Raw genomic sequence first — 12,568 nt, forward strand, 5'->3', positions numbered from 1 at the left:
ATCAAGGGCAGAGCATGTAAGTCACTCAGAAACTCACGCACGGACGGACAGGTCACCGTTAGTATTTAGATTAAAATATCTCTGAAGATTATTGCTATTCACAACTATTGCAAAGCTAAAGGCCATTTGGACCCAACGATTTTCGCTCAAAAATCGCTCCAAGCCGTCTTTTGAGCGAGAATCGTTGGGTCTAACTGCACGGACATTTACTGCAGTTTTTGTTAACAAGTCGTTCATCGTGGTCTTTCAGCAAGCTAATGAGCCTTATCAGTGTCGTGTGCTGATTTCTCAGCGGGATACCGCTGATACTATTGTTTCAGCTGGTATCCCGCTCAAAGAGCACAGCCGGTGTATGAAGATGGCAGCACTCCAGCTGTGTTCTGCATACCCCGCTCGGAGTACTCAGCTGTATACCAGCTTTGTGCTCCGTGAACACAGCAGAAGTATGCAGAAGACAGCGCTTCAGCTGCATTCTGCATACCCCACTTTGAGCATTCAGCTGGATACCAGCTGAGTGCTCCGAGAAGACAACAGCTGTATGCAGAAGATGGCAGTCCCGCTTCTGCATATAGCGTGCACCTTCATTAAAACATTTATGCAAAGTGAACGCTCAAAACTGTCACTCAAACCGCTGTTTGAGCGAATTTTGAGTGATCATCTTGCCGTGTAAATGCACACAACGAATATCGCTCTAAAGATGTCTTTTTTTAAATGACCTTTTAAGCGATATTCTTTGTGTCTAAATGGGACTTTACAATTGTTGTACAGTAGGTAAAGTGTAACCCTGATGGCAGCAAATTAATCATTTGCTAATTAAATAATTTACAGGAATGACTTCCGATCGCAGCAATCTGTTGAGTAAATGTGGGAATATGTTGCTGTGGTAAGCAAAATGGATCTGAACATTACTATTGCAGTGATGTGGTAAAAATGGGAAAAGATTACATGTAGAGATGAGCGAGCACCAAGATGCTCGGGTGCTCGTAACTCGGGACGAAATTATCGCGATGCTCGAGGGTTCGTTTCGAATAACGAACCCCATTGAAGTCAATGGGCGACTCGAGCATTTTTGTATATCGCCGATGCTCGCTAAGGTTTCCATTTGTGAAAATCTGGGCAATTCAAGAAAGTGATGGGAACGACACAGCAACGGATAGGGCAGGCGACGGGCTACATGTTGGGCTGCATCTCAAGTTCCCCGGTCCCACTATTAAGCCACAATAGCGGCAAGAGTGGGACCCCCCCCAACAACTTTTACTTCTGAAAAGCCCTCATTAGCAATGCATACCTTAGCTAAGCACCACACTACCTCCAACAAAGCACAATCACTGCCTGCATGACACTCCGCTGCCACTTCTCCTGGGTTACATGCTGCCCAACCCCCCCCCCCCAAACACACACAACGCAGTGTCCACAGCGCACACCAAAGTGTCCCTGCGCAGCCTTCAGCTGCACTCATGCCACACCACCCTCATGTCTATGTATAAGTGCGTCTGCCATGAGGAGGATCCGCAAACACACACTGCAGAGGGTTGGCACGGCTAGGCAGCGACCCTCTTTAAAAGGGGCGGGGCGATAGCCCACAATGCTGTACAGAAGCAATGAGAAATATAATCCTGTGCCACCGCCATCAGGAGCTGCACACGTGGGCATAGCAATGGGGAACCTATGTGCCACACACTATTCATTCTGTCAAGGTGTCTGCATGCCCCAGTCAGACCGCGGTTTTTTATAAATAGCTACAGGCAGGTACAACTCCGCAATGGGAATTCCGTGTGCACCCACAGCATGGGTGGCTCCCTGGAACCCACCGGCTGTACATTAATGTATCCCATTGCAGTGCCCATCACAGCTGAGGTAACGTCCGATTAAATGCAGGTGGGCTTCGGCCCACACTGCATGCCCCAACCTGACTGGGGTTTTTAATTCATAAACACAGGCAGGTACAACTCCCTATTGTGAAGTCCGTGTGGACCCACAGCATGGGTGGGTGCCAGGAAGCCACCGGCGGTACATAAATATATCCCATTGCATTGCCCATCACAACTGAGGTAATGTCATGTTTAATGCAGGTGGGCTTCGACCCACACTGCATGCCCCAGTCAGACTGGGGTTCTTTAGAAGTGGACACATGCAGTTACAACTCCGTGTGGACCGACAGCATGGGTGGCTCCCTGGAACCCACCGGCGGTAGATAAATATATCCCATTGCAGTCCCCAGCACAGCTGATGTAATGTCATGTTAAATGCAGGTGGGCTTCGGCCCACACTGCATGCCCCAGTCAGACTGGGGTTCTTTAGAAGTGGACACATGCAGTTACACCTCCCTGTGGACCCACAGTATGGGTGGCTCCCTGGAACCCACCGGCTGTACATAAATGTATCCCATTGCAGTGCCCATCACAGCTGAGGTAACGTCCGATTAAATGCAGGTGGGCTTCGGCCCACACTGCATGCCCCAGTCAGACTGGGGTTCTTTAGAAGTGGACACATGCAGTTACAACTCCGTGTGGACCGACAGCATGGGTGGGTGCCAGGAAGCCACCGGCGGTACATAAATATATCCCATTGCATTGCCCATCACAGCTGAGGTAATGTCATGTTTAATGCAGGTGGGCTTCGGCCCACACTGCATGCCCCAGTCAGACTTGGATTCTTTAGAAGTGGATACATGCAGTTACAACTCCCTGTGGACCCACAGCATGGGTGGCTCCCTGGAACCCACCGGCGGTACATAAATATATCCCATTGCAGTGCCCAGCACAGCTGATGTAACGTCAGCTTTAATGCAGGTGGGCAAAAAATTAATTGGATTACACTGTAGGCGAGGGCCCCCAAAAATTGGTGTACCAACAGTACTAATGTACGTCAGAAAAATTGCCCATGCCCAACCAAGAGGGCAGGTGAAACCCATTAATCGCTTTGGTTAATGTGGCTTAATTTGTAACTAGGCCTGGAGGCAGCCCAGTTAAAATAAAAATTGGTTCAGGTGCAAGTTTCAACGCTTTAATGAGCATTGAAACGTATAAAAATTGTTTACAAAAATTATATGGCCTTGTGGACCTAAGAAAAATTGCCCGTTCGGCGTGATTACGTCAGGTTTCAGGAGGAGGAGCAGGAGGAGGAGGAGGAATATTATACACAGATTGATGAAGCAAAAAGGTCCACGCTTTTGATGGTGATAGAGAACAATGCTTCCATCCGCGGGTGCAGCCTACGTATTGTTTAGGTATCACTGCTGTCCGCTGGTGGAGAAGAGAAGTCTGGGGAAATCCTGGCTTTGTTCATCTTGATGAGTGTAAGCCTGTCGGCACTGTCGGTTGACAGGCGGGTACGCTTATCTGTGATGATTCCCCCAGCCGCACTAAACACCCTCTCTGACAAGACGCTAGCCGCAGGACAAGCAAGCACCTCCAGGGCATAGAGCGCGAGTTCAGGCCACGTGTCCAGCTTTGACACCCAGTAGTTGTAGGGGGCAGAGGCGTCACGGAGGACGGTCGTGCGATCGGCTACGTACTCCCTCACCATCCTTTTACAGTGCTCCCGCCGACTCAGCCTTGACTGGGGAGCAGTGACACAGTCTTGCTGGGGAGCTAGAAAGCTGTCAAAGGCCTTAGAGAGTGTTCCCCTGCCTGTGCTGTACATGCTGCCTGATCTCTGCGCCTCCCCTGCTACCTGGCCCTCGGAACTGCGCCTTCGGCCACTAGCGCTGTCGGATGGGAATTTTACCATCAGTTTGTCCGCCAGGGTCCTGTGGTATAGCATCACTCTCGAACCCCTTTCCTCTTCGGGTATGAGAGTGGAAAGGTTCTCCTTATACCATGGGTCGAGCAGTGTGTACACCCAGTAATCCGTAGTGGACAGAATGCATGTAACGCGAGGGTCACGAGAAAGGCATCCTAACATGAAGTCAGCCATGTGTGCCAGGGTACCTGTACGCAACACATGGCTGTCCTCACTAGGAAGATCACTTTCAGGATCCTCCTCCTCCTCCTCAGGCAATACACGCTGAAAGGATGACAGGCAAGCAGCATGGGTACCCTCAGCAGTGGGCCAAGCTATCTCTTCCCCCTCCTCCTCATCCTCCTCATGCTCTGACTATCCAGCAACATACTGTCTTCCCCCGGCTCTGTTTCCGAGCGCAAAGCGGCTGCCTTTATGCTTTGCAGGGAACTTCTCAAGAGGCATAGCAGAGGAATGGTGACGCTAATGATTGCAGCATCGCAGCTCACCATCTGGGTAGACTCCTCAAAGTTTCCAAGGACCTGGCAGATGTCTGCCAACCAGGCCCACTCTTCTGTAAAGAATTGAGGAGGCTGACTCCCACTGCGCCGCCCATGTTGGAGTTGGTATTCCACTATAGCTCTACGCTGCTCATAGAGCCTGGCCAACATGTGCAGCGTAGAGTTCCACCGTGTGGGCACGTCGCACAGCAGTTGGTGCACTGGCAGATGAAACCAATGTTGCAGCGTGCGCAGGGTGGCAGCGTCCGTGTGGGACTTGGGGAAATGTGCGCAGAGCCGGCGCACCTTTCCGAGCAGGTCTGACTAGCGTGGGTAGCTTTACAGAAAGCGCTGAACCACCAAATTAAAGACGTGGGCCAGGCATGGCACATGCGTGAGGCTGCCGAGCTGCAGAGCCGCCACCAGGTTACGGCCGTTGTCACACACGACCATGCCCGGTTGGAGGCTCAGCGGCACAAGCCAGCGGTCGGTCTGCTCTGTCAGACCCTGCAGCAGTTCGTGGGCCGTGTGCCTCTTCTCTCCTAGGCTGAGTAGTTTCAGCACGGCCTGCTGACGCTTGCCTACCGCTGTGCTGCCACGACGCGTGACACAGACTGCTGGCGACGTGCTGCTGCTGACACATCTTGATTGCGAGACAGAGGTTGCGTAGGAGGAGGAGGGTGGTTGAGTGGAGGAAGCATACACCGCCGCAGATACCACCACCGAGCTGGGGCCCGCAATTCTGGGGGTGGGTAGGACGTGAGCGGTCCCAGGCTCTGACTCTGTCCCAGCCTCCACTAAATTCACCCAATGTGCCGTCAGGGAGATATAGTGGCCCTGCCCGCCTGTGCTTGTCCACGTGTCCGTTGTTAAGTGGACCTTGGCAGTAACCGCGTTGGTGAGGGCGCGTACAATGTTGCGGGAGACGTGGTCGTGCAGGGCTGGGACGGCACATCGGGAAAAGTAGTGGCGACTGGGAACTGAGTAGCGCGGGGCCGCCGCTGCCATCATACCTTTGAAAGCCTCCGTTTCCACAACCCTATACGGCAGCATCTCCAGGCTGATAGATTTGGCTATGTGCACGTTTAACGCTTGAGCGTGCGGGCGCGTAGCGGCGTACTTGCGCTTGCGCTCCAACACTTGCGCTAGCGACGGCTGGACGGTGCGCTGAGAGACATTGGTGGATGGGGCCGAGCACAGCGGAGGTGAGGGTGTGGGTGCAGGCCAGGAGACGGTAGTGCCTGTGCCCTGAGAGGGGGGTTGGATCTCAGTGGCAGGTTGGGGCACAGGGGGAGAGGCAGCGGTGCAAACCGGAGGCGGTGAACGGCCTTCGTCCCAACTTGTGGGGTGCTTGGCCATCATATGTCTGCGCATGCTGGTGGTGGTGAGGCTGGTGGTGGTGGCTCCCCGGCTGATCTTGGCGCGACAAAGGTTGCACACCACTGTTCGTCGGTCGTCTGCACTCTCAGTGAAAAACTGCCAGACCTTTGAGCACCTCGACCTCTGCAGGGTGGCATGGCACAAGGGGGCGCTTTGGGAAACAGTTGGTGGATTATTCGGTCTGGCCCTGCCTCTACCCCTGGCCACCGCACTGCCTCTTCCAACCTGCCCTGCTGCTGCACTTGCCTCCCCCTCTGAAGACCTGTCCTCAGTAGGCGTAGCAAACCAAGTGGGGTCAGTCACCTCATCGTCCTGCTGCTCTTCCTCCGAATCCTCTGTGCGCTCCTCCCTCGTACTTACTCCAATTACTACTACCTGAGTGATAGACAACTGTGTCTCATCGTCATCGTCCTCCTCACCCACTGAAAGCTCTTGAGACAGTTGCCGGAAGTCCCCTGGACCCCGGGAACTTTCCAAAGGTTGGGCATCGGTCGCGACAAACTCTTCCAGTGGGAGAGGATTCGGAACCATTGCTGCCCATTCTGGGCAGGGGCCCGAGAACAGTTCCTGGGAGTCTGCCTGCTCCTCAGAATGTGTCAATGTAATGGAGTGAGGAGGCTGGGAGGAAGGAGGAGCAGCAGCCAGAGGATTCAGAGTTGCAGCAGTGGACGGCGCAGAATTCTGGGTGGTCGATAGATTGCTGGATGCACTTTCTGCCATCCACGACAGGACCTGCTCACACTGCTCATTTTCTAATAAAGGTCTACCGCGTGGACCCATTAATTGTGAGATGAATGTGGGGACGTCAGAAACGTGCCTTTCTCCTAATTCCGCAGCAGTCGGCTGCGATACACCTGGATCAGGAGCTCGGCCTGTGCCCACACCCTGACTTGGGCCTCCACGTCTTCGCCCGCGTCCACGTCCTCTAGGCCTACCCCTACCCCTCAGCATCCTGTATTACCAGTAGTGCAGAAACAGAATGCTGTAATTAAATGTGCCGCTTATTGGCCTGTGGTTGGAGGCTGACTTCCCTTACGGAACGCACAGCAGAGCCAGGAAACAATTTTGCGCACGCCTGTAGTGAGACGTAGGTGCGTATGACTGAGCTAGTGGAATTCACAGCGCAGAAGCAGTCAAGTGGCCAAAGGCCAGTAGTAGGCCTTAAGTATTTTGCTTCTATTTTTTTAAAATGCTGAGCTGATACAGCAGACAGATACTGTAGGCAGCGTATAATATTATGTATACTGTTTCCCTCTGGCGGGATGATAGCGATCATGTAACAGAGACAGCAGATCCAGGAAACAATTTTGCGCAAGCCTGCTGTAACGCTTAGCTGCGTATTAATTAGGACTACTACCCCCAGCAGATAGATACTGTAGGCAGCGTATAATATTATGTATACTCTTTCCCTCTGGCGGGATGACGACGATCATGTAACACAGACAGCAGATCCAGGAAACAATTTTGCGCAAGCCTGCTGTAACGCTTAGCTGCGTATTAATTAGGACTACTACCCCCAGCAGATAGATACTGTAGGCAGCGTATAATATTATGTATACTCTTTCCCTCTGGCGGGATGACGCCGATCATGTAACAGAGACAGCAGATCCAGGAAACAATTTTGCGCAAGCCTGCTGTAACGCTTAGCTGCGTATTAATTAGGACTACTACCCCCAGCAGATAATATTATACGCTGCCTACAGTATTTATCTGCTGGGGGTAGTAGTCCCAATTAATACGCAGCTAAGCGTTACAGCAGGCTTGCACAAAATTGTTTCCTGGATCTGCTGTCTCTTTTACATGATCGCTGTCATCCCGCCAGAGGGAAAGAGTATACATAATATTATACGCTGCCTACAGTATCTATGTATACTCTTCCCCTCTGGCGGGATGACGGCGATCATGTAACAGAGACAGCAGACAACAAGTTTGGGGAAAAAGATTTAATCTATGTGTATAGCTAAGCTACTTTTTACAGCTAGGCTGGTGGCGACTTACAAATGGATGAGTGGTGTGTCACCCTGCAGAATTTCTAAAACCGTGGAATATGAAAATTATAGTTAAAGAAATTGGGAGTAGTTATACTTAAACATTAAGACAAGTTTTGAAGACAATGGGAGAACATCAAGATCCCCTGCCGTGGCTGTGATAACTGCACCACGGGATCCCTGCAGCCCCGCAGGAATGCAAGGCTGTTTCCATGTAAAAACTCCTTGCATTCAGGGATTTCCAAATGTTTTCATTGGGGCCAGCTGGTGTGCAGCCGCCGCTAGGGACAGTGAAGGTTCTTGCGCTCACTTAGCAATGCTTTACTCTCCCTAGTGGCTGAAGCAATGGCATCGCTACACTTAACATTGCAACCTTGAGCTCGTCTACACCTCACTTAATCAATCAAACTCAACTTTTATGATTTTCTAATGGTGGTGAGCACTTTCACTTAGGCAGAGGGATCAATTATCTCTAGAAAAAATTCACTGGCCTAATTCCTAAAACTTAACTTTTATTAATACTCATCAATAAAAAAAATATATATATTATAGACACAAACTGCAATCTGGGCTAATGGGTGAAGAACACCAATATTAATAAATTGGAACAATCAACCACTTTCGTATGTAAGACATAAGGGATAAATTAGTAGAATATTAATCCTGAAGGAATATATTCTGTTCTGTCTTGATATCCAAAGTACTACGTGCATTAATATCATACACATAGAACATCAGATAGTTTATAGGGGGCTAGGGAAAACCGTATAGGTGGTGATATTATTATATAGCAGAATTGGCCACCTTAGATTAAACTAAATATGACTATTTTGTAGAAAATAATTCCCTTCTATAGGTTATAGAGTTCTCGAATGCCCACATCTACGGGAGAATAACCAAAGAGACCCTATTGCATATAAACAATATTCTAGCTTCGGGGTGTGTTAGTAAAATTGTAAATCGCACACTGTTCTTTTCTCCTTTAGACTAACTGCCCAGATCCTAGAGGCAATATGGTTCCAAATACAAAAAGGTTCAAATGATTTTTAAGGAACCAAATGTCCAAATGTATGATCTGTTATGGGGATTGACCTAGTTCTGGATTTATTCGCGCTATCCAGATTCATTGAGTTCTCCCTTCCATACCCATTGACCAGGTACCCCCAAAAAACTCCAAAAGGAATAACTTGGCCCCTGAGTATCTAGGGATTCGAGAGTTAAGTTTTCTTGATTTATACAGAAGTCTATGAAAAAAAGTATATTTATTGATGAGTTTTAGGCCAGCGAATTTTTTTATGATGGTGGTGACGATCTAACAAATTTAGTGACCCTGAAATCATACACCGAAGGTCCTGCGAAGGAGTCGAAGTGTGGTGCAAGAAAAAGCCTGTAGGTTTTTTTATTTTAGATTGTGGGAAATGGTTGAAGTTCCGGGAGCATTTATGTACATACCAGAATATATACAGCTATAAACACCTGCAGTTCTCTTCAGTGTATGCTGCCCCAACACCACAGACTGAAGTCATCAGCGTTCACCATCACTACAGTGTCAACTCCAGCCAGGCAACTTCAACCCATTTACTATGCTTTTATTAAATTTTGGAGATAAAAGCACACAGGATATTTAGCTCTATTTATTGGCCCAGAAAATAGGTACACAACTTCAGTCCTCAAGGGCCCCAAAAGGTCATGTTTTGGGGATATTCTATAGTAGGGACACCTAATTGTGGCACTGACAATTACTACATCTGTACAATACTGAGGAAATCCAGAAAACATGACCTAGAGTTGTTCAGCCCTGGTCTAGAACAAACTTTGTTATATCCGCTACTTTTAATTGTGTTTACATTTTGTAAAGGAAACTTATGTTTATATGTTACTAGCTGATATACCCGGCTTCGCCCGAGTTAATTTGGTACTGGTGTTTATCTGGTGTTCACATGGAAAATCTTATGAAGTCGTGGTTACTTTAGAGATACTGAGGAAAAAGATATGTTCACCATTTTGCATAGTTCTCTGCGTTACCCAGAAAACACCACGTGGAGGTAACCATGCAACGCTTCCTTTTTATAAAATGACATCAGGAAGTGAGAGAATTTGATTACATACATAAAATTTGGACACTAATTCTTTTGCGCTTAGAATTGAATAATCGAGTTGGGACCCATTAACTTTTCATATCAAATATTTATGACACAATCAATGCTTGTGCCAAATTTCATGTTTCTATGACATTGGGAAGTGAGAGATTTAGATTATGTACGTAAAATTTGGACGCTAATTCTTTTGCGCATAGAATTGAATAATGGAGTTGGGACCCATTAGCTTTTCCTATTTATGACATAATCAATGCTCGTGCCAAATTTCCTGTTTCTATGACACCGGAAAGTGAAGAAATTACATTCCGCACGAAAAATTTGGATGCTAATTCTTTTGCGCATAGAATTGAATAAAGGAGTTGAGACCCATTAGCTTTTCCTATTTATGACATAATCAATGCTCTTGCCAAATGTCCCGTTTCTATGACACCGGAAAGTGAGAAAATTACATTCCGCACGTAAAATTTGGACGCTAATTCTTTTGCGCTAGAATTGAATAATCGAGTTGGGACCCATTAGCTTTTCCTATTTATGACATAATCAATGCTCGTGCCAAATTTCCCGTTTCTATGACACCGGAAAGTGAAGAAATTACATTCCGTACGTAAAATTTGGACGCTAATTCTTTTGCGCATAGAATTGAATAATCGAGTTGGGACCCATTAGCTTTTCCTATTTATGACATAATCAATGCTCGTGCCAAATTTCCTGTTTCTATGACACCGGAAAGTGAAAAAATTACATTTTGCACTTAAAATTTTGACGCCAATTCTTTTGCGCATAGAATTGAATAATCGAGTTGGGACCTATGAACTTTTCCTATTTATGACATAATCAATGCTCGTGCCAAATTTCCCGTTTCTATGACACCGGAAAGTGAGAAAATTAGATTCCGTACGTAAAATTTGGACGCTAATTCTTTTGCGCATAGAATTGAATAATCGAGTTGGGACCCATTAGCTTTTCCTATTTATGTCATAATCAATGCCCGTGCCAAATTTTAAGTTTCTAAGGCATTGGGAAGTGACTAGAGATGAGCGAACGTACTCGTAATGAGTACTTACGCACCCGAGTACCGCCATTTTCGAGTACTTCAGTACTCGCGCGTAAAAATTCGGGGGGCGCGGGGGGGCGGGGAGAGGCGCGGCGGTGCGGGGGGTAGCAGCGGGGAATAGGGGGGAGCCCTCTCTCTCTCCCTCTCCCCCCCACTCCCCGCCGCAACCCCCCGCGCCGCCACGGCGCCCCCCGAATTTTTTCGCCCGAGTACTGAAGTACTCGAAAATCGCGGTACTCGGGCGAAAAAGGGGCGGGGCCGAGCACGTTCGCTCATCTCTAGAAGTGACAGATTTAGATTATGTACATAAAATTTCGACGCCAATTCTTTTGCGCTAGAATTGAATAATCGAGTTGGGACCCAATTACTTTTCCTATTTTGGAGATAATCTATGCTCGTGCCAAAATTCATGTTTCCACGATATCGGGAAGTTGGAGAACTTTTGGCGAGTCAGTCAGTGAGTCAGTCAGTGAGTCAGTCAGTGAGTCAGTGAGTCAGTGAGTCAGTGAGTCAGTCAGTCAGTCAGTCAGTCAGTCAGTCAGTCAGTCAGTCAGTCAGTGAGGGCTTTCAGCTTTATATATATAGATAATACCAAACCAATTCAAGAACTCATCACTTTCTCCCCTCTCTCCCTTCATGACACCTTGAGACACAGATGACATCAAACAGTCTCCCTAAAAAGGTGCCGTTTTTGCCCAAACCATAAGTAATGTGAGCAGCAGTGTGTTTGGTGTAAGTTGGATGCTTAGAAAAGTCACTAAAGAGACAGCTCTTTGCCTTCTTCTCAGTAAGGCTATAGTTAAATGGCTGAGTTCATCATGCATTTAACGCAGAATTTGTACAGACTCACTATTAAATCTGTGGCGAAATCTGTGCCCAAAAGTGTTTCATTGCTTTTAAATGGAATCCTTGGCATACACTAAAAGGTACAGATCTCTCTACGTGTTGATTTTAAATTTGCGTCATGGAATAAAAGTAGTGTCGTAAAATTTGCAGGTGGATTTATCCCACTGAACTGGGCTAAATTGGTGGGCAGATTGTGAAAAAGTATGGCAAAAATTCACAGCTTAGTCAGAGATTTTACATCAATTTTTTTCTGAAAAAAACCACTATGTAAACATACACTAAGAGTCTCAATGATAAGTGTCCATAATGGCAATGTAATATATGAGGACTTCTATTGCCCTGCTAATCGGTCCTAGGTAAGGGGAGAGAACTGTAAACCTATGAATAGCCATATAGTTCCCTTGATAATCAGGCAGTAAGTTTTATGAACGGACAGCAGTACTGGATTCCCTTGCAAACTCTAAGAAGCAGGGACTTTTTTAGTAATATTTTTTTTTCTTGCTAAAAAGTGCATCTTAGGCCGCCTGCAGACGGGTGGAAATTCCGTGGCGGGATTTCCCACGGAATTTCCGCCCGTGGAAGCTGCCATAGGATTGCGTTAGCAAACGCAATCCTAGGCAGACGACCGCAATTTGTCCGCGCGACAAACAAATCGCGGCATGTTCTATTTCAGAAATCTCAGAAATCTCCCTCCCTGGCCGCCGGCTCCAGTCTGCGCATGTGAAGCAGCCGGCACATCAAACAGCCAGACCCGCAGAAGCAGGGGAGTACACGCTGCGCTCTGCAGAGGCTTGGGTCGGGTACCGCTGCGAGAATTCTCGTAGCCGGATCCGACCCGGCCATCTGCAGGCGGCCTTATAGTCTGGAAAATACAGCATATATTCACCCCAAATAGAGTATGGGTGTGGCATTAAGGATGATATATGACATTTGGAGTAGAAATAAAAATATTTCATATTTTTTAAAAAAATCGGTGTG

The 12,568-nt window shown here is 47.8% G+C and overlaps 1 protein-coding gene across 2 annotated transcripts in view; it reads right to left on the bottom strand.

Moving 5' to 3' along the window:
• Nucleotides 1–12,568, bottom strand: part of PC (pyruvate carboxylase) — a 916,513-nt gene that overhangs the window by 293,221 nt on the left and 610,724 nt on the right. The window lies entirely within an intron of this gene.

The sequence above is a fragment of the Eleutherodactylus coqui genome, chromosome 11 (genome assembly GCF_035609145.1).
Source record: "Eleutherodactylus coqui strain aEleCoq1 chromosome 11, aEleCoq1.hap1, whole genome shotgun sequence".
NCBI lineage: Eukaryota > Metazoa > Chordata > Amphibia > Anura > Eleutherodactylidae > Eleutherodactylus > Eleutherodactylus coqui.